This window comes from Juglans microcarpa x Juglans regia, chromosome 1D (assembly GCF_004785595.1).
Source record: "Juglans microcarpa x Juglans regia isolate MS1-56 chromosome 1D, Jm3101_v1.0, whole genome shotgun sequence".
In the NCBI taxonomy this organism is placed as follows: domain Eukaryota; kingdom Viridiplantae; phylum Streptophyta; class Magnoliopsida; order Fagales; family Juglandaceae; genus Juglans; species Juglans microcarpa x Juglans regia.
In genome coordinates, this window is record NC_054594.1 from 23,655,132 (window position 1) to 23,683,046 (window position 27,915).

The 27,915-nt window shown below is 37.0% G+C and overlaps 3 long non-coding RNA genes across 3 annotated transcripts; 2 read left to right on the top strand and 1 right to left on the bottom strand.

Annotated features, from left to right (window-relative positions):
- Positions 1–471: 471 nt before the first annotated feature.
- On the bottom strand, positions 472–1,265 carry LOC121254577. The gene is made up of 2 exons (XR_005938666.1): positions 828–1,265; positions 472–706 (listed from the first exon to the last, which is right to left on the bottom strand). It is a non-coding gene; the product is annotated as an uncharacterized LOC121254577 (long non-coding RNA).
- Positions 1,266–4,073: 2,808 nt separating this feature from the next.
- On the top strand, positions 4,074–18,089 carry LOC121254585. Its single transcript, XR_005938667.1, has 4 exons — positions 4,074–4,084; positions 4,665–4,667; positions 16,719–17,236; positions 18,037–18,089. It is a non-coding gene; the product is annotated as an uncharacterized LOC121254585 (long non-coding RNA).
- A 2,678-nt stretch (positions 18,090–20,767) lies between these two features.
- LOC121254569 lies at positions 20,768–21,328 on the top strand. The gene is made up of 3 exons (XR_005938663.1): positions 20,768–20,866; positions 20,938–21,105; positions 21,314–21,328. It is a non-coding gene; the product is annotated as an uncharacterized LOC121254569 (long non-coding RNA).
- Positions 21,329–27,915: the final 6,587 nt, after the last annotated feature.

Sequence of the window (27,915 nt, forward strand, 5' to 3'; positions counted from 1 at the left end):
AGTCATCTTCTCGGCTAGTAAAAAGGAAAATGAAGTAAATGACCCTATTGAAATAGAGATGCTAGCAATTTTGAGAGGCCTCCAGTTTTGCTTTCCCCTTGGAATCTCGCATTTGGTGATAGAAAGTGACTCCTTACTAATGGTGAATGAAGTGCAAAGCGACACCACATCAAGATCCCTCCATGGCAATCTGGTGCAACAAATCAAGCAACTAATGCTGAGATTCCCTTGTTGCTCTATTCAACACAACAGCCGTTTAGGCAATGGTGCAGCCCATGGGTTGGCAAAACTTGCATGGAATATAGATGATTTGATAACTTGGTGGGGCACTTTTACTGAATGTATTGCACAAGTTATTTGGTCAGATTCTATGTTGTAATCGTGTTCTTATTAATGAAAGAAGTTTCTACTATAAAAAAAAAAAAAAAAAAAAAAAAAAAAAAAAAAAAAAAAACCGCAGGACGTGGGATGAATGTCGAACTTGGCTTTTATATATAGTAATAGATAGATATATAATACTCAAAAACCCCGCCAAAAAAGAAAGGGAACATATATGGCTAATGGCATGGCTTTCACATGAGACGAGCGGCCAGAGGCGGTGGCACATAATTGAACTGTCTGGCACTTGGAGAATGATGTTGGCCACCACCGATTTTATTGTCTCCAAACTTGCCGTGGAATCTTGTCGTCTTTGGTACTACTTGATCTATACATGACAACCCAACAAATTAATAGTAATTAGCTATCCAACTTTTAAACAAGAAAGCAGATTAAAAAGTCCATCATAAATTAACTTCCATATATGGAAACGAAAAATGACAATTAACTGGCTGGGATGTTCGCTTCGGCTTCCAATAATACTGGAGTCGTTTCAACTGAAATTAAGAGTAAAATCAAGAGGATAATAGAGGCCCTGTGAATCAAGCATCTTGCTCATGCTACTCATGATCAAAGTCCTTATCTCTTAATTAGAAACTAGAGCTGGAGATTTAGCGCCAATTATAAAGCAATATCTACAAATTAAATAGCTAGGCAGACCATTTTGGTCAAAACATGGATCCATATTTCCTTTGAATTCCCCACCGCTGTGTCTTCCCCATACGCCTGCAGTTATTAAGAAAGTAGACCGTAGATCTAATAAGGGAAAAAAAACTTAAGAGGTAAGAAAGAAGATTTTAACTATAAAACAAATTCTATGGAAACTAAAAGTAATGGCACTTAACTGGCTGGGATATTGTTTGTTAATCTAGCTTCCAATATTGGAGCCAATTGTTAAGCAATAGTTTTGCTGAATAATTCACTCTATAATTCATTGAAAAAGGTTTACAAAATATATAGTTATGTACGGGTAATGCTTTACATGGAAAGAAAATCAAATAATAGCTATACAAGGAAATCAAATATTGGGTAGCAAAACTAGTGGGATGTGCGAGAATCATGGAGATTCTGATGTGCTGTAATACTCCCCCTCAAGTTCGCGCATGAAGATCCGTAATGCCCAACTTGCGAGATAAATGATGAAAAAGATCAGAACCCAAGGCTTTGTTGAAGATGTCGGCAATCTCCTCGAAAGATGGAAGATGAGCGGTGGTGGAGAGACCCAAACGAAGTTTGTCACACACAATGTGACAATCAATTTCAATATGTTTGGCGCACTCGTGAAAAATTGGATTTTGAGCAATGTGGAGGGCAAACTGATTGTCACAATAGAGAGTCAAAGGATCTTTGTGAGAGATGCCAAGATCATGAAGTAGCTGCCGAATCCAGACGAGTTCACATGTAGTGACGGCTATGGCGCGATATTCAACTTCTGTAGAGAGCGAATAACTGTAGTTTGTTTCTTAGTATGCCAAGAAATGGGACTAGAACCAAGTGTGATGAAGAAACCGATAGTGGAGCGACTAGTGGTGGGGCAACTGGCCCAATCAGAATCAGTATAAGCACTAACATGCAAATCATTGCAGGAAGAAAAGAATATGCCTTGGCCTGGAATGCCTTTAATGTAGCAAAGAACACGTGTGGCAGCGGTCATGTGCGGAACCCAGGGGGCATGCATAAATTGGCTGAGAATGTTCACTGCAAAAACAATATCGGGTCTGGTAATGGTGAGATAAATGAGGCATCCAACTAACCGTCGGTAGGAGCCTGGATCAGGAAGAAGGTCACCATCAGTGTCGCTTAGCTTCAGGTTTTGTTCCATAGGGAAGGAAGCAGGATGAGAACCAAGAAGGCCACTATCAGGAAGGATGTCCAGGGCATATTTTCATTTATTGAGAAAGATGCCAGAAGGAGAGCGAGCAACTTCAAGTCCAAGGAAATATTTGAGAGGGCCAAGGTCCTTAGTTTTGAAGTGAGTGGAAATAATGGTTTTGAAGTAGGTAACCTGAGAAAGATCATTGCCGACAACCAAGATGTCATCAACATAAACAAGAACAATGGTGAGGTTGGTAGCAGTGATCAAAGTAAAAAGAGAATGGTCTGCCTGAGACTGAACAAAACCTGCAGTAAGAAGAACATATGTTAGTTTAAAAAATGAATTCCGGGAGGCCTGCTTGAGACCGTAGAGAGATTTCCATAGACGACAAACCCGTGTCTCCCCTTAAGACAATAACCGGGAGGAAGTTTCATGTAAACTTTCTCATCAAGGTCTCCGTGTAAGAATGCATTGTTGACATCCATTTGGTGAATAATCTAATTTTTGGCGGCAACAATAGCCAGAACACAACGAATTGTGGTCATTTTGGCGACTGGTGCAAAGGTTTCATGATAGTCAATGCCTTCAACTTGAGTGTAGCCTTTGGCCACGAGGCGAGCTTTGTGATGCTCAACAGTACCATCTACTCGTAATTTGGTCTTAAAGACCCACTTGCAACCAATGGGTTGTTTACCAGGAGGGAGAGGTTCAAGAGTCCAAGCAGAGTTTTCCTCAAGAGCACGGAGTTCAGAGGACATAGCTTCACACCAGTGAGAGTGGCGACTAGCTTCCGAATAGGAGGTAGGGTCAACAGATGCAGTAAGGGCAGTTAAGAATGAATAATGAGTAGTGACCAACCTCGCCTTGGTCGTTGTAAGGATCGATGGCAAGTAGCACAGGCTTATAAGCCTTCTCGTTTACGTCACGTAACTCCTCATGCACTTTACCCATACAACGCTCTGTAGCAATTCGAGGCAAGACAACAAGCTTTTTCTCAATACGAGTGGAGAGTGTACTATTTGGCTTGCTCATATTGTAGAGAAGTTGTACAAGTCTCTGTTCCTAATACAAAGCATACAAATTCTCACTAATTTTGGCAAAAAATTATATAACAAGATTTTTAATTGTTAATGCGAATAGAGGGAGCATGCCTCATATTCTAGATAAATAGTACAATCTCTACTCCAAGCATACAAATTGGCAGTAATTTTGTACTATTTTCCATTAAAAAATAATCTACGTTTGGGTACCAAGAGTACCTCAAGTACTCTCACTATTATTCTTTACTTTATTATTACTTTTCACCTACTTTTTTACTATTCATTACTTTTTACCTACTATTCATTATTCTATTATTACTTTTTCACTACTATTCACAAACATTCTCTAACACTTATTAGATATTCTCACCCCAAACTAGATTGGAGGATTTGATTGTCTTGTGCTAGATTGGAGGATTCTTTTTGATTGTCTTGTGCTATTAAGGAGGATGTACGAAACTGTCACACGTCAATCCTGAGGTGAAGAGGGCTATGAAGGATTCTATTTCATTGTAGGAGAAAAGCTTCCAGCTGGATGGGTTTAAAATCTAATTTCACACCAGCCAATAGATGAATGACACGTAGGCATTCCAGAAAAATGAAAGCTGAACCCGCTGTTGACCGTTTCTCACGGAGACGTCCGTGAGAACGAGTCTATCACTTAAGAGTCCTTGAAGTGGTCCAACACTCTTCCATCACCTTGATAATTGATCCCATGAAAATAGGATCACGTGGGACACGTAAACACCGAAGTTTGATGGAGGCTTCGGCTATAAATACAGTGTTTGGTCCCCAGACTCACTCACTCAATTCCCTTCCGTATTACACCATCTAAATAGAGTGGAGAAGAGTTTGGAAGTGCCAAACACAGAGAGAAACGCAGCAAATAATAACATGTTAGTATTAGTTAAAATTATGTAATTCATAATATTAAGCTAGTCTTATGCAATTTGAATGTCTAGTGATCCATGTAATTTTATGTTAACTAGAGAATAGCCATAGCATCTTTAATTAAGTAAAATTATTATGATTGATTAGGATCGCATAAAGAATATTGGACATTAATTGTAATTAATTATACTTAATATAATAAATTTTATCCCACAGGAATTTTTATTATATTTATATTATTAATTAGGATAAAATATCAAGTTATTCATAAATTACTCACAGAAATTATGAATTAAGTAAATAATTTGATAGTTTTATCATAAAAGTCTAAGATAGAATATACATCAAATTATAATATACCCTTTAGAATTATGAATTAAGTAAATAATTTGATAAAATTCTATCATATAGATTAATTGGATCTACTTGAATTAAAAATTTAGCCCACAAGCAATTTTATGTCATTAGATTCAATTTTTAAAGCATGATTTACATTGGTAACACATGAATATTTATTTAGGCCTCAATTTTAACGTAAGCATGTAATCTATATGCAGTTACACAACCTACAAATTTCTCTGATATTCGTTATAATATCCCTGAACGTAAGGGAGATAATTACAAAGTCTGGAATGAGAGAGTTCTTCTTCATTTAGGGTGGATGGATATAGACTATGCTATTAGGAAAGACGAACCACCAGCACTCACTGATACCAGCAATGCAGCAGCCATCGCACTTTATGAGCAATGGGAGCGATCTAATTGCCTTAGCATGATGTTCATTAAGACTAGAATTTCTGTTGGTATTCGTGGTTCTGTCGATCAGCATGAAAAAGTCCGAGACTTGCTCAAGGCCATTGATGAACAATTTGTCACTTTAGACAAGGCACTAGCAAGCACCCTAATCATGAAGTTCTCATCCCTAAGGCTCACCAGTGTGAAAGGTGTGCGTGAGCACATCATACAAATGAGAGACAATGTGGCTCAATTGAAGAAACTCGAGGTTGAAATGTCAGAGTCCTTCCTGGTGCACTACATCTTGAACAACCTCCCGCATCAATATGGACCCTTCAAAATCTTATACAACACACATAAAGATAAATGGTCAATTAATGAACTCATGACCATGTGTGTTCAAGAGGAAGGGAGACTGATGATGGAACAAGGTGAAAGTGCAATGCTGGCAACGCATGGAAGGGGCAAATCTCAAGCCAAACTGAAAGGAAAAGGCAAAATACCTCCCCAATGTGGTATTAAGAAAGATTCCAAGTGTTTTTTCTGTAAAAAGAAAGGATACATGAAGAAGGAATGCTCCAAAATCCAGAAATGACTTGCAGACAAAGGTAATCCAACCTCACTTGTTTGTTATGAATCTAATATGGTTAATGTCAATATTAACACATGGTGGATTGATTCTGGATCAACAATCCACATTTCAAATTCCTTGCAGGGTTTGCAAAACCTAAGGAAGCCAGTGGAAAGTGAATGAAGCATCTTATCAGGAAACAAGATGGGCTCGCATGTGGAAGCTGTAGGAACTTGCTATTTAATTTTATCTAATGGTTTTGTTTTAAAGTTGGAAAAGACCTTTTATGTTCTAAGTTTCTCTAGAAACTTGATTTCAGTTTCAAGACTAGTACCTTTTGAATATTCCTTTAATTTTTCAAATTCAACATTCAGTTTATTTTATAAATCTGATTGTATTGGGAATGGTATTTTGTTTGATGGTCTTTACTGCATTAATTTACAAAACAATACCACTTATGATTCAATGCATGTTCACACTGGCACTAAAAGATGTGTTATTAATGAGGATTCCTCTAAATTATGGCACCGGAGATTAGGTCATGTCTCCATAGATAGAATGAAAAGATTAGTAAATGAAGTGGTACTTAATACTCTGGATTTTACTGATTTTGAGACTTGTGTGGACTGCATAAAAGGAAAGCAGACCAACAAGTCAAAGAAAGGTGCCAATAGGAGTTTAGAAATATTAGAGATCATACATACTGATATATGTAGTGCAGACATGGACTCACATGGTCAGCAATACTTAATCTCTTTTATAGATAATTACTCACGATATATGTATCTCTACATGCTTCATAACAAGAATGAAGCATTAGATACCTTTAAAATCTTTAAGGCTGAAGTAGAGAAACAATGCGATTAGCAAATTAAGATCGTGAGATCAGATAGAGGTGGAGAATATTATGGTAGATACACAGAGAATGGACAAGCACCTGGGCCATTTGCAAAGTTTCTTCAAGAGTATGAGATTGTTGCCCAGTACACCATGCCTGGTTCACCGGACCAGAATGGTGTAGCAGAAAGAAGAAACCGAACATTATTGGACATGGTGCGGAGTATGCTTAGCAGCTCCAATCTTCCTAAATCATTGTGGGCTGAAATACTTAAGACGGCAGTGTATATATTAAACCGAGATCCAACCAAGGCTGTTCCTAAAACGCCATTTGAATTATGGAAAGGTTGGAAATCGAATTTGCGACATATGCGCGTTTGGGGATGCCCGTTTAAGGTGAGAATTTATAATCCACAAGACAAGAAACTAGACCCAAGGACCATTAGTGGGTATTTCATTGGATATGCTGAAAGGTCTAAGGGTTATAGATTTTATTTTCCATCTCACAGCACTAGGATTGTGGAATCAAGAAATGCAAAGTTTATTGAAAATGACTTGATCAGTGGGAGTGATCAAACCAGGAACATAGTTTCTGAGAATGATCATTCAGAATATCAATCTTCCACCTCAAGTGATAAAATGGTTATTGTTTACAATATCCCTCAAGTGCAAACTGGTGTTGAACAACCAATCATTGACATTCCACAAGCTGCTGATGACGTTCCAGTAGATCAAGTAGTTCAAGAGTTGCCAACAACTTTTGAACAACAAATTGAACCACATACTTCTCAAGAAGATGATGGTGTAACATTAAGAAGATCTATTAGTGTAACGCCCCAAACCCGGGTGGCTTGGAGAATTACTACCTGTCACTCATAAACATGTCTCCCAACACATCCAAAGGATAATCTCCAACAACTTCATAAATGAAAATCAATCTCAAATCTTCTCAATAATCTCATTATAAACTCCACACAATCTTTAATGTAATAATAATAAACCAAAGGGGTCCATAACTTCCCGCTAGTCATAACAAACCGACTAAATATTTCATAAATCTTACTAAACTCAAGACATAAATAAAACCCAAAGATATTAAAACTAAGAACACCAGAAGTCCTTCTTCTACCAACATCTCCTCAGCTTTAGACACAAAGAGCATTCTAATCCAGGTCCTCATTTGGACTCACCACATCATCTGAAAAATATTATAATGACAGGGGGTGAGTCATCAACAACTCAATAAGCAGAAATCATATGCTAGCGTGCAAACATGAGCATTTATCAAGGAGAGTATGCAGAACAAAATATTTTTCCAGAGTTATCATGCAGAACAGAACATATTTTCAAAATAACAGAGCGATGGTTTTAAAACAAGTAAAACCCATGGTACTTTGGCATAACATAAACTGAGTATCATCATCAAATCAAAACAGAGCATCAAACAGAGCAGAGACCATGTTTCACCCCCGTGGTAGGGTTGTGCTAACCCCGGTGGCCAAACCAGGCAGAGACAGAGGTGAAATCTTTCCTTTATTCTTCTCGGAGCCCCGAGTGTGCACACAGGAAAGACCACAATAAAACCACTTTGTATCCAAAGTGGGTGCACTCAGAGACAGAGAAGTTGGTACCAACCCAAACAGAGCAGAGCATAACAGAGCAGAGTAGAGCAAAGCAGAGACAGAATCAGATACGAAAACCAGTACACCATGCCAAAGGTTTTCAGATGTTATAACAAAATAATACAGAGTACCAAAACAGAATCAGACGGTTACACACGCTGAACACAAAAGCCAGAACCTCTTTCTAAAAAAAATGCACAACTTTTCATATCCTCAATATCGCTCTTTTCCAGATTTCAGAAACCACATGACAGAATTTAGCTCATGTCTACACAATGCATGCCAAAACATATTTTTTTTTCCTTTTTCACACAGATTTCATGAATAATGCAGATGAGTGACCGAGGTTGATCTTTATTTTCACAAGAACATAACACAAAATTATGCAAGTTTTTCATAAAAACAGCCTCAGTCTTATTAACTTGTATAAAACCTAGCATAGGAATCCCACTTACCTGACTCCTGCAGTGTATTATCTATGACTTGGATACGGTCTCTATCCGTCTCGCCACCTATTCATAAGATAATATAAACTAAATATTAAAATCCAACAATACACAATTGGTCTTAAACAACTCAAGACTCAAACTCTAGACCATAATTCAACGAGTTTAATCAAACTTAACTAGCCAAATAACAATCCGGACAGCCCACCCTTCGAGCCAAAATATTCTATACTAAACTCAGTATGTTGGTTATAAGTGAAGACTGATTTGGACCTAAAAAAAATGTTTGCTGAAAGTTGGCTTGACAGTTGGCTCGAGCCAAGTTCGCTCGACAGTCCGCTCGAGCGAAGGCAAGTCAGAGAGGTTCGCTCGAGTCTCGCTCGACACTCCGCTCGAGCTAAAGCAAGACAGAGAGGTTCGCTCGAGTCTCGCTCGACACTCCGCTCGAGCGAATGCAAGTCAGAGAGGTTCGCTCGAGTCTCGCTCGACACTCCGCTCAAGCCAATGCTCATTTGGCTGTTCGCTCGAATCGCGCTCGACAATCTGCTCGAGCGAAGTACGCAGATTTTGCCAACAAAACCAGTTTACACTACACAAAGCACTCTTCTTTCCATTCCCAACTCCATAACATAAAGTATAAACTAACACTTCCAAATATTTTCTCCACCACCAGTCCAACAATTCCACTACAATGAAACTTCAAATAATCCAAACCTAGGACAAAACACCAACCCGAAATACTCACCACGCAACAACCAGAAAAACTCACAAAAACTACTCAAACTCACAGCCAAAACCCTTACCAATCGAAAATGGAGGGGATGCGAATTGATGCCTGTGAGTTGCAGACGGAAACCAAAATGCAGAAATGGAGGAAAAACAGAGTATAGCAGACGGCAACACTCGGGAAACCAGAAGCAACGCAGCAACAGAAATCCACGTGAGGAGGTCTAGGGCATGGGATTCGGAAACTCAAACTAATGCCAACAACAGGAAATAAAGATGAAACCGAAAAGAAGAGAGAGACGTGCGCGAGAGAGATGCGGGAGAAACTGAAACTGAAACAGAGAAATGCGGAAAGAAACGGAAGTTGAAGGAGAAAACACTCACCTCAAAAACGACGTCGTTCAGGATTCTCACTAAACACGAAAATGGCTGGGCCATTTTCACACACTGATCCGGGCCACTTTGATGAAGAGGCAGGGCCTTACAATTAGAGCAAGGAGATCAGCAATTCCTAGTGATTATATTGTGTATCTACAAGAATCTGACTATAACATTGGAGTCGAAAATGATCCCGAGTTCTTTTCACAAGCCATGAGTTGTAAAAAATCAAAATTATGGTACAATGCCATGAAGGAAGAGATGAATTCTATGAAGAGTAATGAAGTCTGGGATCTTGTTGAGTTGCCTAATGGTGTAAAAGCCATTGGATGTAAATGGGTCTTTAAAACTAAAAAAGACTCATTGGGCAACAATGAGAGATACAAGGCAAGACTCGTTGCTAAAGGATTCACTCAGAAAGAATGAATCAATTACACGGAGACTTTCTCTCCTGTATCTAAGAAAGATTCATTGCGTGTTATTGTGGTATTAGTAGCCCATTTTGACTTAGAGTTGCAACAAATGGATGTGAAAACAGCATTTCTCAATGGAGATCTAGAGGAGGAGGTTTACATGAAATAGCCTGAAGGATTCCACTCTAGTAATGGTGATCAATTGGTTTGCAAGCTCAAGAAATCCATATACGGTTTAAAACAAGCATCTCGACAATGGTATTTGAAATTCCATAATGTAATTTCTTCATTCGGTTTTGTAGAAAACGTTATGGATCAATATATATACCAGAAGGTCAGTGGGAGTAAAACATATTTTCTTGTTTTATATGTGGATGACATTTTACTAGCAACCAATGATAAGGGTTTGCTGCATGAGGTGAAACAATTCCTCTCTAAAAATTTTGATATGAAGGATATGGGTGAGGCATCTTATGTCATTGGCATTAAGATTCATAGAGACAGATTTCAAGGTATCTTGGGTCTGTCTCAGGAAACCTACATTAATAAAGTTTTAGAGAGATACCGGATGAAGGATTGTTCACCAAGTGTAGCTCCCATTGTGAAGGGTGATAGGTTCAATTTGAACCAATGCCCAATGAACGACCTTGAGAGGGAACAAATGAAGAACATTCCATATGCTTCTGCTGTCGGAAGCCTAATGTATGCTCAGGTCTGTACAAGACCTGACATTGCATTTGTTGTAGGAATGTTGAGACGATATCAGAGTGATCCAGGTTTAGACCACTGGAGAGCTGCAAAGAAAGTAATGAGGTACCTTCAAGGAACCAAAGAATATATACTTATGTATAGACGAACGGATAATCTGGAAGTAATTGGCTACTCAGATTCTGACTTTGCTGGTTGTATTGATTCACGCAAATCAACATCAGGATACATATTTTTGATGGCCGATGGAGCTATATGATGGAGGAGTACCAAACAGACTTTGACTGCCACTTCCACTATGGAAGCAGAGTTCGTCTCTTGTTTTGAGACTACTTCACATGGTGTATGGCTTAAGAGTTTCATTTCTGGACTTAGAATTATAGATTCGATCTCTAGGCCATTGAGAATGTATTGCGACAATTTAGCTGCTGTTTTTATGGCTAAAAACAACAAAAGTGGGAGTCAGAGTAAACACATCGACATTAAATATTTAGCCATAAGGGAACGTGTTAAAGAAAATAAAGTGGTCATTGAGCACGTAAGCACTGAACTAATGATCGATGATCCTTTGACTAAGGGCATGCCACCGTTGAAATTCAAGGATCATGTAGTGAACATGGGACTTGGTTCCATTATGTAATTTTTCATTGTATGAACAATGTTATTTTAATGAAATTCATAAATATTTTGATGTTTTTTCTTATATTGATGTGCATCTTAATTTAAATTTTGAGAAAAATTCATCTATGTTGGACCAAGAATAAACATAGGGTTTATTCATTAAGAAATTGTTCCCACATAAATTATAATGTTTAAAGAATAAATACATACTAATACATGAAAGGTAATACTCGTCATTAGAGGACCTATCGCCATGATTCATGTATTTATTACTTAAATGGAGATTATCGATGTGTTTAAGATGAAATCTTTGATTAGGAGTGTGGACCAAGTGGGAGAATGTTGACCGTTTCTCACGGAGACGTCTGTGAGAACGAGTCTATCACTTAAGAGTCATTGAAGTGGTCCAACACTCTTCTATCACGTTGATAATTGATCCCATAAAAATAGGATCACGTGGGACACATAAACACCGAAGTTTGATGGAGGCTTCGGCTATAAATACAGTGTTTGGTCCCCAAACTCACTCACTCAATTTCCTTCGGTATTACACCATCTAAATAGAGTGGAGAAGAGTTTGGAAGTGCCAAACACAGAGAGAAACACAACAAAACAGTGAATAGTATCAATGGCCGGAGGTATTTATTTCTTGGCATTAAAACCTATCAATTCTTGTTTCTAAAGTGTAATTCCGCATTCTAGAATTGTTTTTAGTCAAAACACCCGTGTCCACCCAATTTCGCTCTCCCTCCCTCCAAATCTCTCTCCCTCCCCCCATCTCTTTACTCAAGCTTTTCTTAGAAAAATTAAAAAACCCCTCCACGACTCACGACGACGAACCAAGCAAATGGAAAGCTCTTGAATTGTTCTCCGAGATGCAGGAGATGTACTGCCAAATAAGGTGACATTTATTGCTGTTCTTACTGCTTGTAGTCACAGTGGACTTGTGGATGAAGGGCTCAAAATATTCAATAGCATGAAAGAAAATTATGGTATTCACCCAAGAGTCGAGCACTATGGGTGTTTGGTGGATCTTTTTGCAAGAGCAGGGTGGCTGGCTGAAGCTAAAATTGTGATTGACAAGATGCCAATGGAACCAAGTCAATCCATATGGGGATCAGTTGTGGGTGCTTGTAGAGCTCATGGAAACATGGAACTAGCAGAGATAGCTTTGAGGGAGTTGCTAAAGCCAGAACCTACGAATCAGGCGGATATATTTTGTTTTCAAACATATATGCTACTTGGGAAGATGGAGCTGCTCATACAAGTTAAGGGAACTCATGGAAAGCAAGGGAGTAAAAAAGATAGCTGGTTGCAACAGTGTAGTTGTTGATGGAGTTTTTCATGATTTTGTAGCAGTGGATAAGCAGCATCCGAGATGGGAGGATATTTAGTCCATATTGAATTGTCTAAAAAGTGAAATGAAGTCCACTGCTGATTTTTCATTCAACTTTTTGCACACGCTGCTAGACCCATGTTGATTTCTGCTTATGTTTGAAGCTTCCTCTTTGACAATGGTGATGCATAGATTTCTAATTTGCTGGTCACCTGAAATTAAAATTCTTGGAAGATAATCTTTGGTAAATTTTCTCCCTCGGAACTAAACTTTCAGGAAATTACCTGGTGGTGTCTTGTTTAATGTGCAATTTTCCGAGCTAAACGAGGCTACGGTAAAATCCTAAAATCACGAGTTAGGCTGAGAATATAAGGAATGCCAAGGAACGTAAAGGCACCATCAACAATAAACTCTAGTATTTTGTATATTGTAATCAGAGGCTCGTTGTTGTTGAATAGTTTTCTGAGAAAAGCTTGAGTGCAGAGATGGAGGAGGGAGAGATATTCGGAGCGAGGGAGAGCGAAATTGGATGGATGCGAGTTCAGCTTTCATTTTCCTGGAATGCCTATGTCTCGTTCATCTATTGACTGGTGTGAAATTGGGTTTTAAACCCATGGAAGCTTTTCTCTTCATTGTAGTCCTGGTACGGATTTGTTAGGTCAGATTTTATAATATTTCTATTTTCTTTCTCTAATTGTTCTTTCTTCTCTCTCTCTAAATTCTTTTGGAGGAGCTACCCTCGAAGCAAGGCAACCCATACCCTTCCCTGTATTCACCTACATCATCCTCCATTACATATTCATAGTTTTACAGAAACACGTTCTTTTTTAATGGAGATAATAATGGTTTGAGGCATTTCTTCCATTCAAATTTAAAAGTCAGACAACTGGCAGGTGATTTTTCTAGTACTATGGCTTAGGTTCCAATTTCCGTAGTGGGAATTATTATCTATCTTTCTATTCAGGCTTTCAAAATCGTAAAAGTAGCTGAACTGATTGGAAATACTGTACCCTTCATTTTCATAGAGGGAAAGCATTAGTGGAGTGCCTTACTGTCAAGAGCTTCCTTCACCAACATGGAAGATTATATGCAGATTTCTACCCATTATTCAACAAGAAAGCCAATGGATTATTCGAGACGGTTCAACATCTCTTTGGTTTGGGAATTGAACAGGGAATGGATCCTTAGTTCAGAAGGTTTTGTCATCATGACTCATCCTCACTTACAGGTCGGAGATCTATGCTCAACCACTGGATGGTGCATCCAAAGTACGTTTAGGCACTGAATAAATCAGCTTTGCTTCAAGAGGTAAACAAATTCTCCATCAGGCTGTGACAAGGAATTGACACTAGAGTATCGAAACTTAACTCTAAATATTTTTTACTTTGAAGTCTGCACGGAACTTATTGAGGGACTCAAGTCCCAAATTTCCTCCTTCCAAATTTATATTTAACAATATCGATCCCACAAAGGTCAATATATTTGTATGGAAACTATGGCGTAATGGAATACCCCTAGATGCTAGAATTGAATAGTGTAGAATTAGCATCGAAATGTGTAAGTTGCTCTAATCGGTGATCAGCTACCTAAGAACTGTTTGGGGTTTCGGCCTTCAAAAAGAGGACAGTGGAAAAGAAGCTGATTTGATGGGAATATTACTCTCATAAAAGGATAGTGAAAACAATAATCTTGCTATTGGGATCAGGCCGGCTATTTAGATTATGTATCAATTCTTTGTGAAACTCTTAAAATCTAATTGGTTACTATTTTTTTTTTTTTTTTTATAAAAAGAAAAGCAATTTAATAAGCTGGATCTAGTAACTAGTGAAACGCTAATACCAAAAATAAAAATAACTATTAAAACTGTAAAATCCATATACCGTTGATCTTAGGAGATTTCACTTTTGAGAAGAATTCTACCGTGGAATAGTTCTCAAATGGTATGGCTCTAGCATAAAAATAAACTAGAAAGCAAAACAGAAAAAAGGTAGAAATGGCCTTACGGTTAGTATGCTTTTCTTCTCAATTTACGGTATTGGACTTGCTTAATGATTCGCAGCAGATCGCTCGCAGCAGATCGCTTCTTGTGCTTTACGGGAACAAAAGAATATTAAAAAAAAAATAAAAAGGCAGTCCAGATCGGCAGAGAGTTACGAAACACAAAGACTCGTTTGGAAATATATTTCATCTCATTGTAAAGAATTTTATATTTTTTTTGTTCAAATATCATTAAGTATAAACATTTTTCAGTTTTAAATTTTAAATTTTCTCATCTAATCATTACATAATTAATATAATTTTTTTAAACTTCTGAATAAAACATAAAAAATAATTCAAGTTTTCAAATTTTCAAATAAAAATTATATTAAAAAATACTTACTCAATTATTCTGCTCGTCGCAGATTGTTTCTTTCGCTTTACAGGAACAAAAATAAATAAAAATAAAAACACTCCAGATGAGATTAGTTGCAAACATATAAAATAATGGTAACCCAAGGAAGCAACGTTGACTTTATCATTCACGAACAATGATTTATTTTTTTATATTATATTTCTATCTAAAATCTCCAATTAAAACTTATTCTATTTATTTTAAGTAATATTTTTTGTAATGCATCATTAATCAAATTATATATTATTTCTCTATATCATTAATTGAACATTATTTTTTATTCTATGATCTTTATTCTTTTAAAATATTTCCTTTAAATTGACTAAAGTAACTATTTGAAAATTTCATGAATTTCATATATCAATTCTGTAAAAAATTGAAAACTAAGGCATACAAAACCGTGAAAACTCAAGTACTGATTTTATAATTAATTCTAAAATTTATCTATATATCAATGTTAAGTGTTTTGAGGCCACCTATATAAATTCTTATCCATATATATATATATATATATATATGATAGAATAGAAAAACATATCATCTCCATGTTATTGCCTCTGTGTCTATATCCTTTTAAGGGCAAAAGGACAGAAATGTTATTCATCATTTCTTATTATAATTTTTTAATTGTTTGTTAATATGAAATTAAATATTTGGCAGAAAAAATATAAGATAATAAAGATTTTTAATAATTTAATACCACACAAAATAATGATAAACTGATAGTGAATAGATTTTTCAATTCTCTGAAGGAAAAAATAAATCTTCAAATTTATTGAGCTAAATCCAAGATTAAACGGCTTGTTTGGATAGTAAAATGAGAGAAGCACTACAAGAAAAAGTACTTATTGCGGCTATTTTTATTCTATTGCAAATAAAATCGCCGCAATAAGTCACTTTTTGCAGTGAATCAAAATTCGCAGCGGCATTTTAACCGCGACTTGCGATTTAAATGGAGTTGGCCTAATTTACAACGATTTTTAATTCTATTACGGCTTTTTGTTTCGCCGCAAAACGAAAAAACATCTTGCAACGGACTAAAATCGTCGCTACTTGGTCTGGGGCGGCAAAACGCACGAAATGTTTTATTTTTCCCCCCCGAGCCAAACTCATCTTCTCTTCCTCTCTTGCACGGTACTGATCTTCGTATCTCTCTCTCTCTCTCTCTCTCTCTCTCTCTCGTTCTACCCTCTGACTTCGAACCCTAGGCCTTCATAGTAGACCCTCTCTCTCTCTCCACTGTAGATTTCTTGTGGGTTTGGTGTTGCGCGCGTTTGTGGGAGTTCTTGGAGTTCTGAGTTGCCGATCGGTGGTAAGGCCCTTCTCCTTCTCTGCTTCTCACGAACACACCCACATTCACTTCAAGTTAATTTCCACTCCCATGAAATTTCTGTGAAATGAATTTCATTTGCGCAGTCCGTGGGTTTTGGGGATTTTTCCTACGTTTTGTGGAATTTTGGGTTGCTGCTGGGAATCTCTCACAGCGGTAAGCTCCCACCCATTTCTCCTTTGCTCACGCAACACTCACTTCAATTTTTCACTCATCACAGATCGTAACTGCTCTCTATTTTTAGTGCATTTCTCTATTTTTTAACAACAAGGTTCTTGCCTTCAGATGCTCTACATGTGTTTAATATTTATTTTATATTTCAAATTAGTAAAACTTATAAAGAAAATATAAAAGAAAGAGAAGTGGTGTTCAGCTTGTGTTTTGTGCATTCTACTAGCCTTTGTGACTGCACGCACTACAAACTTCATCAGTTATGTGGTTCTGTTTTAGTGCAGCGGCATTTTAGTAGTGAATTCAGTTGTGGTTCTTTTTTTGTGCATCTGAGTTGTGAGTCTTTTTAGTGCATTTGTGTTGTTTGTCTGTTTTGTGCATATGAGTTGTGGTTCTGGATTGGTGAAATTGGGTTTCTTTAGGGTTCAAAAGTTGGTGGGGTGGTTGGTTTAAAATTTAGGTCCTGCTGCTACATCTTTTTTCATATATTTTTATCAGCTTTAATTTCTATTTTGTGATCCACCAACATGCAATTTATTTTTTTTTAAAAAATCCAGAAGTTTTCTCTAAGTATTGATAGATTAAACTACTTATATATATATATATATATATAAAGCATTCATAGACTATCTGCTATGAGATCTCAACACAATAAGTTGTTCTGCTTTGTATTTTTTTTAAAATACATTTTGCGGATTATAAGTTATATCTAGTCAATCTTTTAGAATAGATCACTTATGTGTTAGTTTTTTGAAATCAGCATTGCCTTCAAATAGAGGTGAGGACCTACAGACAAAGTGATTGCTCGAGCTTTATGGTCTAAAGGTAAACTAAATACACTAATCTATGACATTATCCAGAATTATTTAGATCCCTGTAGTTGTAAAATGAAGGTAAGGCAGCATTTGGTTGTGTTTCCTTAAATGTTGCATCAAATTCTTGTGTGCTTACAAGGATTTTTTAGTTTGTGAATGCCTTTGGGGATTTTTCAAATTTTCAGATTGTGATGTACAACCTCGCAATAAGTTTTGAAGATAGGTGTACATTGTTCCAGTGCATTTGGTTGAACCTTATGCTAATACAGAGGCTCTTGATTAAAAAGGCGTGCTTGTTGTGAACTTCATCATCTCCATGAACTTCATCATCATTTCAATTCTTATTTTATAGATTATGTTTGTTCAATTATAAGTTGTACTGAAATAACTATAAACAAACTTATCAACATGCTAGTGTTACTATGGTAGTATCTTAGTTACATTTTAAGTGCTGAATACTGCAATTTGCAAGGTAAAAGTCTCCCCTATTGTAAAGTGTGAATTCTATACTGGTTTCTCAGAGAAAATGTGTGTGTATTTTCAAATCAGATACCTTAAAAGGTTTTTGTGTCACTTATGCATGTATATTCCTGATTATGTTTCATTCTTAAATTTTGTCATTTTATTCTAGGATCCATTTTTAAGAGTATCTAGAATTGTTGCATAATTTTTGGGAAATGCCAAATTTACTAGCTCATAGCTGTATAATTTTTTATATATTTTAACAAATGACTGAGGAACCCTTGCGTTTGGTTTGTGCTTCTAACCTTCTCCATTATCTGTCTGTGCTATTGCTGTTCTGCCATGCAGAAGACTGGCACTTATTATTGTTGTGGCTATCATGCTCTTTTTGGCATTTCTTGAATTTTGTGAGTCTTTTGTTCTCTTGGCTTAGAAGAAGAATATTCTCATCATATGGCTTATTATAGTCGTGGCTTATTTATTTGTTCTTATATCATTGTTATGGCTACTTGTTGCAGTATTTTCCAAATGATTGGGATGAAACCTCTGGTATACTTGTAAGTGATTTAAACATTAAGCCCTTTTCATGCTCAATTATTAATAACGGTCATTGAAAATTTCGGAATCAGTTCTCTTTTACTTGATTAGCTTCTATCCTTATTTGGGGGCCTAAAAGATGTGTATACTGTGTGCAATGAAGACATTTTGTGCATGGATCTGTTACTAGTTGACTTGTTAATGCGATGATTGCCTGCTCTTATTTTTGCTAGTCTTGACTTGTTAATTTTTATGAAAATGTTGACTTGCTATAGAGGTTTGTGATTAATGGGGTTTCCCAAACTTCTGATATATTATACAATATATAATGGTAAAGAATGTTAACAAACTCCTGATTCAGTTTGTTAATAATTACTTATTAAAAAACTAAATCTTGTACTGCGCATTTGTGCCTCATCTGATACTCAAGTAAGATTGCCAAGTTAAAAGCATGTTTCCTTTGATTTTTCCTGTTTAGAATTTAAGTGTTTTTCCAGCTCCGTCCTATTAATTAAATATGTAGTAGGTGCCACTTCGTATTACGTTGTACTTCCTATTTAACTCTCAGTAAACGGATTATCTTAAACATTTTTTCGTGTTTATTCTGTTTGTGTTTATTTTCCTAAATAATTATGTTGTATTGACTTCTCCACATTTCATGCCATAGAGATTCCGTGAGTTCCAAGCACCTCCAGAACATAACTTGGGAGTTCTGCTAGTATGTATTTCTGGAGAACCTTTGTTGTTTATACGCTTTAATTTTTTGAGATCCTGTTACACCAGATTCCATTATCCTATCTTTGCAATAATTTTTTTCTTCAGCTTGTGATTTATATGATGTATTGGCTTCAGGATAGATTCACTCGAACCAAACAATGGGTTCGAGAATTGCATAGACAAGGTGAGGTCATTAAAACTACTCTCAACATTTCTGAAGTAATTCACTCTTGACATTAAAATCCTTTTGGATGATCTCAGACTCACCATGTCTTTTTGACTCAAAATATTACAAATTCTTAGATTATATAATTTGATAGTTAACTTGAGAGTGGACTGATGATTACATGCTGTAATCACAAGTATGTGGCATACTATGTCTTATTCCTCGTTTAGAAAAAACTTCAAATTTAATATTTTACAAAACTAATATTTTCAGCTTTTTTCTAGGGTGCTTAGAAATAAATATATCCTTCCATAGATCTAATAACATATGGATGGATAACATTCGCAACTGCCCTTTGTTCTAATTGATTAACAACAATGAAAGTTGAAATTTTGAAACATAGAGTAAAAGAAGCATGCATTGGGTTGACAATGTTTGATAATAATTGTGAAACATAGTTGTAAGTTTATATTTAGATGGGTGCGAGTAAGATAAAAACTTGTTTGTTAAGTACCTAGTTTATTGTTCTGCAGATTTGAGACTATTTTTAGTGTTTATAACTTAATTAGGTGTGGTGTTGCTGTTTAAGCAGAATTGTTGATGAAGAGATTATGTTGAACTCTCTGATTGATTCATGAGTCTTTCCAGTATCAGGTATCACTGGGACCCTTGATGTTTGCTTCGACATTTGTCCTTGTTGGTGATCATTATGACAAAGATGTAACAGATTTTAGGGTCCTTTGCTTGATTTCATGTAGGGCAGTATTTTGATATGCTTTTGCTTGATAATATAAATGAGTTCAAACTGATAGTTTGACTTTGAACATTTCTCACTTCTAGCTGCTTTTTGTATTGAATTCAGACGTGTTGCCAATTATGGTGCAGTTTTTGCTTGCTTATTTTTTATGTTTTAATATACTTCTAATTTGTTAAAGTTCAACATGTGTTTTCAGGCCAACTCCTCCTTCACAGGCTGTAATGGCAGTGAGTAATACATTTGACTTAACTATATATATAACAATATATTGTTATGGAAATTATCAAAGTTTTGTACATTTGACCTAACTATTTGGTGCAATATTAGACTTTTGTGCACTGTATGGTAAGGATGTTGTGTGTTTTAGTAATTGAATAAGCCAAATTCACAATCTCAACACAACAAAAACTGAAACTTTATAACCCAGTCCTCTGCTATAAAGATCCAAATCTTATGCTCAGATTACTTGAACAATGAATTAAACTATGGAATATAAAGACAAAAGAAAAGTGTAAAACTTATTTCTCAAATGTCATATTAAAAAGATGACATTTGAGAAACTACTTCCAGGGACTCTATGTGGCTCTTCTCTGGGATTTTTGCAAGAGTCAGTTTGTTGGAGTTCTCAGTGCATCAGACTTCATTCTAATTTCGAAAGAGGTATCTCTGGAATTAACTTGAGAGTGTTTTGTTGAACTGTGGTAGTTATGAAGAATTAAATCTTTGTATTTTAAAATGATATGTACAAAGGCTGACATCATAAATATCAGAAAGACTTACTATGCTCTGATGGATTAAGAGAGAACATTCATTTTGTTTTAAAAATAAAAATATACAAGGATTTGCATCAGAAGTATTCAAAAATGATGGAAAACCATTCACTCATTTGCATCAGAAGGATTTACAAAACAAGGTGGCCACTATTCCCATTATCCATTCTTCACAGGATGGTTCTTTTCTACAGCTATTGCATCTTGCTTCGCTGTTAGGGATACTAAAATGTAAACTTCTTCGTGGGATTGTCACTTGAGGGTCCAGCACTAAGAAACTAATCCATGGGCCTAATTTTCAGGCATCTACAGGTTTTTTAGACATTCTTTAAGCTCCTTGCCCATTCTTCAGCAACCCATTTGTTCAATTCCTTTGAGTACATGGGTTCCAAAAATTGGGGAGTAGAAGCCATTTGCAATGTTTAGGTCAAATGCGTCTCTTAGTGCTGCTTTAACTTTATTAGTTCAAGGTGATTTTCCTTCTTTTCTCAAACTACTGCAGAAAGTAAATGTAGCTTTTATCTTGTAAGAATTGGCATATTTATCTCAGCCATAAAGTCTCTATGTTTTCTTTGTAACTTGCTGTGTCGTGATTTTGATCTCATCTCAATGCTCTATGTTTAATAACATTGGACTTGTATTATACTATTTTTATTATAATACACCTTCCCTTTTCAGTTGGAGTTAATTCGATTTATATTTACTGGATGATAATGGCTCATTGTTGGATATGTATTCATGAAGGTAATTGGCTCTCTCTCTCTCTCCTCCAGTTTTCTACCCAGCTATTATTGAATGATCCATATTTTTTAACCATATCAAGAGGTGTTTTGTATTTTCTTAGTGATATCCCTGCTTTGGCAAAAGATAAAGCATATGCACAGATTCGCCTTGGTGAAATTCGTATTCACCAGGTAATTCCTCAATCTTATGTATTTATCTGACTCCATCAGGCATGCTAACTGTATGGTAGATAGCAATCTCTTTAAATGCTTATAGTTTAGCACTTGTTTTCTCACAGAAAGTGGCAATGGTTATTAATCTAGATGCTTTGTAATCTTGGTTTCAATTTATTGCTTACAAAATTGTCTTAGGTAGTTGGAGTTAAAAACTTGGGTAGTTGCTTACAGAAAATCTTGGTTTTTTTATTATTTTTATTGGTTGGTAAATCTGTTTCATGTGGATTAACTTCTTTAAAGAAGTTAATCCACATTTATGATACCATAAAAAGATATCATAAGGATAATGATACTAGTCAAACGTTTCACAAGTAAATTTTTTTTTTATTTTTTAACAGATTATTTGCGGCGACTTAGAGTCGCCGCAAATTTGAATTGTTGTCGAAAATACTTATTTGCGACTATTGTACGTCGCAAATACCTTTTAGCGTCGAAAATTTTCGATGGAAAGGAAATAACTATTTGCGACGATTTCATAATCAATGGCAATGTCTAATTGCGGCGAAGGATGTTCGTCGAAAAAAATCTTTATGGTTCCCATTAGCTTTTAGCGTCGAAACAAATATTTGTTGGAAAAAGGTTTATTGCGACGATTTTATGAACTTTTTGGGACGACAATTATTGACGCAAATGATTTCTTCCGTCGATTAAATGTGATGGTTGCACACGCATTTCTGGCGATTAATCACTTCAATTTTTGGCGAGCTGAAGTCGCCGGAAAAAAATTGCAATTACAGCGATTCTAGCATCTCGCTGACTTTGGGCAAAAAAATGCATATTATTTCAACCAATGTGCGGCGATGCAAATAGCGCCACGAAAAGAGATATGTGGCGAATTAAGGTGGTAATTGCGACGAAAAGTGGCGCTGAGAAAGGTGGGTTTTCTTTTAGTGAAGATGAGTGGAAATGATTTGTGAATAATAGTAAAATTATTTGTTAAAATTATATGAGATAAGATGAGATGATGTGACGTATCCAAACGGGCCTAAAAGATAAAGGAGCTAGAGGGGAAAAACAATTAGGGCTGACCAATTAGGAATTTTCAAAAACAAAAATCGGAAAAGAAAAGGTGAGGGGTATGTGGTTTGCACTTATAATCAGTTATCTCCTAAACTCAATTAAGTACAAATTATCCTTTAAATTCAAGTATTTTTCTTTATTATTTACCCCCTCCATTAATTTGAAGCATTTAAATAGAAAGGAAAATATTTTTTAAGGGAAAAAAAAACTTAACACCTAATTTTTCAAAGATTCTAAAAATAAAATCTAAAGCACCATGATCTCCACCATGATCTCCCCTAGGGATCATCCGCACACCCTGGCTCCCATCGTCACACCATGGGTAACGACAGTGCGAGTGACTTCAAAACAAGCGATGCCCAGTTCCGCGTCCAGCGCATTCGTGGCCAAGCATCCTCTAGCCCTCGCCAGTAGAGGGTTCTCGGAGTCAGCACGAGAGTGTTACCATCTCGTCTGATCCCGTTGTCGCCCAGCGACAACCCAGGGAACGTCACTCAGTATATTCTGCTCCAGAGTGACCAGAGGAGCTCCACCGAGATAATGCCCCATCTCAGCTTGGGGTTGTGATACACACGCACATGTATGCATACGAAAACCCAGTTTTCATTTACAAACAAGATCATGCGTGCAAATATGCAATGTACATAAAACGGCGCATTATCCAACAACCAACAATTCACAACACAATCCAAACACACAAACAACTCCATCCTCCAATCCATCTGACCCCTTACTCCTCGGACTCAGTCCGGCACAACCAACCAGATCATAGTAAAATGAATTAGTGCAAAAATATATTTAAATCATGAAAGTTCTTTGAAAAAATACTTACAGTGCTATAGTATAATTTTCGAAGGATCATGGAGGTGCAAGAGGTGGCGACACAGCAACATAACAGTGCAAAATGCACTAGGCCGTGGGTCTCAAAAACTCACTTTTGAACAGGGACAAACTAAGACTCAAGATTACTAGGAAAGGGTTTAAGGATGTCGGTGAAGCTAGTGGTGGTCGTCGTTGGCCGTGGGTGGCGGCGCACGGAAGAGATCGGCCAACTTTAAGTAAAATAGGCCGTTGGAGAGTGAGGGAAGGTGGAGCCACTGCTGGGGGTGGGGAGGCCAGGGGAGACTCGTTGGGGAGAGGGGAAGCTAATGGTAGTGGTGCGGTGGCCAGGCGACTGTAGACGGCGGCGGAAACGGGAGAAAACCATGGGGCTTGGTGAGCTTCGTGGGAGCAAACGTCGGTGTGTTAGGGCCGAGCGTAGTGGGGGATGATCGTCGACTGGAGGGGAAGTTGTGGTGGTGGTGCTGTTGGGCGGCGCAAAAATTACACAACCCAAATGGGTTCTACACGGCCAAGAGAGAGAAAGAGGGAGTGTGGGGGGTGGTGGCTAGGGTCGATGTGGTCACCGGAGGGTGGCGAAGGCCGTGGGCTCGGCGGTGTCGCCGGACGGTGGCGCACGGAGAGAAAGAAGAGGGAGGGAGGTCGCATGGGCTGGAAGAAGCAGGGAAAAAGAAGGAAGAAAAAGAAAGAAGAAGAAAAAGAAAAAGAGGAGAAAAAGAAAAAGGGAAAAAGAAAAAGTGAAGGAAAGAAATGAGGTTCAATCCTCACAACTTGGGTCACAAAATTGATCTAACGAAAAGAATTTCAAAATAGTAAATTAAATAAAAATAATTCAAACGCAGTGAATAGCTTAAATAAAATAATAATAAAATCCAACAGTAAATTAATTTAAAATAAAGATCATTTTTTATAATGAACAATAATTAATGACAATAAAACACATTGAATTTAAATTTCACAGTTAAAAGCCAGAAAATAATACCACGTAAATCATCTAAAATTTTAAAACACGAAAGTCCATAATCCTAAGAAATGTAATAATTACTTAATGAAAATACACGTAAATACGGGGTATCACATGCTAAGGTTTGTTTTTTGGTCTCAATTATGTGACTTGATCTTCTTTTATATTTCTAGTCCCTGGTATTCGGTTATGATGAATGAGACAATTACAAGCTTCTTCCCGGGAGGCCGTGGACTTCGCCAAGGTGATCCTCTAACTCCTTATTTGTTTATTATCCAGTAGGAGATCCTTTCCCGGATGATTCACTGGAGTGTGGCTAAGAGTAGATTTAGGCATTTTCATCAGGCCTGGGTACGCCTACTATTTCTCACTTAATGTATGCTGATGATGTGGTTATTTTTTCAAATGCTAGTCAAAGGTCAGTTCGGGTGCTTCTAAGTATTCTGGGTCAATATGAAAGATGGTCGGGCTAGGCAATTAATAAAGAAAAGTCCACTTTATATTGTTCGAATAAAATCTCCCCTACTCGTAAGTGGCATCTTATATGTAGTACCGGTTTCATGGAGGGACAGTTTCCGTTTCAATACCTGGGGGTTCCCATTATCCTGGGCCATCTTAAGCAATCAAATCTTGAAGGCATGGTGAATAAGGTGAGGCAAAAAATTAGTGGTTGGAAAATGCAGCTCCTGTCTTCTGGAGGGAAATTGATTTAGTTACGTCACATTATCTCTAGTATGGTGCTTCACCTTTTTACTGTTTTACAGGTCCCTCAAGCAATAATTAGTAAGATTTATAAGATGATGAGCTCCTTCTTTTCAGCTGAGTCCAATGGGAAAGATAAAATGAAATGGGTGGCTTGGAAAAATATTTGTAGGCTTGTGGTTGAAGGGGGACTCGGGTTGAGGCATCTCCAGGACACTCAGACAGCCTTACACATGAGGTTTGCTTGGAACGGTAACTCTCTCGGGGCAAATTTTTTTTAAAGGCTAAATATGTGGGATTGAAATCGTGGTTCCTAGTAGATGTTGCTAAAGGCTCGAGATTTTGGAGAATGGTTGCTAATTGTATCCCTTTGATGTTGAATAATTCTAAATGGAGGGTTAGAGAAAGAGAGATTTGTTTTTCTGGTATGACAAATGGAGGGATAATGGCCCCTTGATTAATGACTTACCAATAGTGGGTCAGCCTTTGTTAAGAGTTAAAGAGTGTCGGTTGTCAGATAGTTGGGATGTGAATCTTCTTGAGAACTTAGTTGGCTCAGAGAATGTGGATGATATTTTAGTTTCTTTATTTGGGCATAATTCGGGTAAGGATGTTCTAGTTTGGACTCAAACTAAGACAGGTATGTTCTCCACCAAATCTGCATGGCATTGTATTAGAGTTAGAGGCTCCTCTCTTGATTGGCATTCTTGGATTTGGCATTAAAGGCTTCCTTTAAAAATGTATATTAAGTTTTGGAAGGCTTGGCACAGGGCTTTGAGTGTGGATGATAGATTGCGCCGTATTGGTATTCCCATTGTTTCCAAATGCGATTGTTGTATTGCAGGTCATTATTAAAATATTAATCATGTTCTCTTCGAGGGAGATTTTCCTCAAAAAGTCTGGTCATATTTTGGCAACCTCATTGGACTTCCTCTTGTTAGATCTTGGAATCATCATGTCTCCTCTTGGTTCCGGCGAGCTAATTCCTACTCTCAGGTGGGTGTTATAATTGGTCTTATGCCTGTCATTGTTACTTGGAGACTTGGAGAAGAAGATGTCTAGCTCAAATGGAGGGTATATTGGAATCCCATGAAGCTGTTGTCCAATCTATCTGTGTGTGGATTGGTTCTCTTTGTTAGGCGATTGATAACTCTCATAGCCTATCTCGATTTGATGGCATGATACTAGAGGCCTTGTGGATCAAACATGCTCCTTTAAAAGAGAGGTTGTGCAAAGTGGTTAAGTGGCATAAACCTTGACAAAAGTGGTTTAAGTTGAATACGGATGGTAGTAGCCTTGCTAACCTGGGTTCTAGTGGTATTGGTGGAGTTATTCGCAATGATCAAGGACGGCTTGTGCAAGCGTTCCCTTCTCCTGTTGGTTTTGGTTCAAATAATAAAGCGGAGCTCCTTGCACTTCTTAATGGCCTGCGGCTTTGCAACTCTCTTCGTATTTTCAATGTGATTGTTGAGGTTGACTCGATGGTGGTTCTTTCTTCGTGGAATAGGGGATGGTGTGGGGTTTGGTACCTGGAGGATTATTGGGAAGAACTTGTTGGTTTGACTCATATTATTAATTGTCGTTTTCAACATGTTTTCCACAAAGGAAATAAGGTGGCGGATTGGTTGGCCAAGGATGGTGCCACTGGTGTTGATCTAGTCTATACAAATAATTCTATCATACCTCGGGCTCTTAGAGGTTTGATCCGTTTGAATTTATCTGGACTTCCTTCCTTAATATGTTGATAGTCCTTTTACTGTTTTTGGCTTTCATGTTCATGTTTATGCTCATAGGCTTATCTAGGGTCTTTTCTGGTTTGGGCATTTTGAGTTTTTTCCTCATGGGCCTTGTTTGTTTCCACGGTTTTCCTCCGCCACAAGTGAGGGCTTTATTAATAAATTCGGGAGGGGGTCACTATTGAATAGGTGACTGCCCACTCTTAAATATATATATATATATATATATAAACTGTTGTGTTTGTACACTATGTCAATACCTCTTGATGATGGATTTTGGTGTTCTTTTTGTGTTGGTGTTTGATGTTGGTTTCAGTCTCATGTATCGATGTCAGATGAAGGGTTCGGGGACAAGGATAAACCTTATTTTGGTCAGTTCCAGTGAATGAATATTAGCTTTCTTAAAACTTTCCGTGCACTACATGCATGAATTAATTTGGTGCTTCAGCCCCACACAGCCACTTTAGGCTGGAAGCTCGCAAATTTGCCACCATACTTTACTAGATTAGAAATTCAACCTCAATTGTGGTCTTCTCATCACCCATTTTGGTATCATGATACTTGTGGCTCCATTCTTCCTTTTATATTTTGCTTTAATTTAATAAAATGTTGCTCCTATGGTTACTTTTTCTCTGATCACATCTAAACAATTGAGAAGACCAAATCCATTAGTGCCAAAGTCACTAATAACACAAACATTGTAACTTCAATAACCAAAATATTTGTAACCACAACCTCTCAAACATCGATAACAAAGTCTATAATAACAAATCTAGAGCTTCAATAACAACAAAAATAGACCAAATCTTAAAGAAAATAACAACAAAAATACCTAATAACACCTAATCTAGAACTTCAATAACCAAACAATACCAACAGTAATTTACCCAGTTTAACAATGTATCCAATACCAAATCTGGACCACTTTACTAACAAAGTTCAAGCATTACAACAATGCTTCTCAGGTACTTGAACACCAAGTCCTGAACTACAATAAGTGCTCCGGTTGTGTCCCATCCAGGTCTAGTTGCATCTATGACCATAGTAGAACATAAAGTA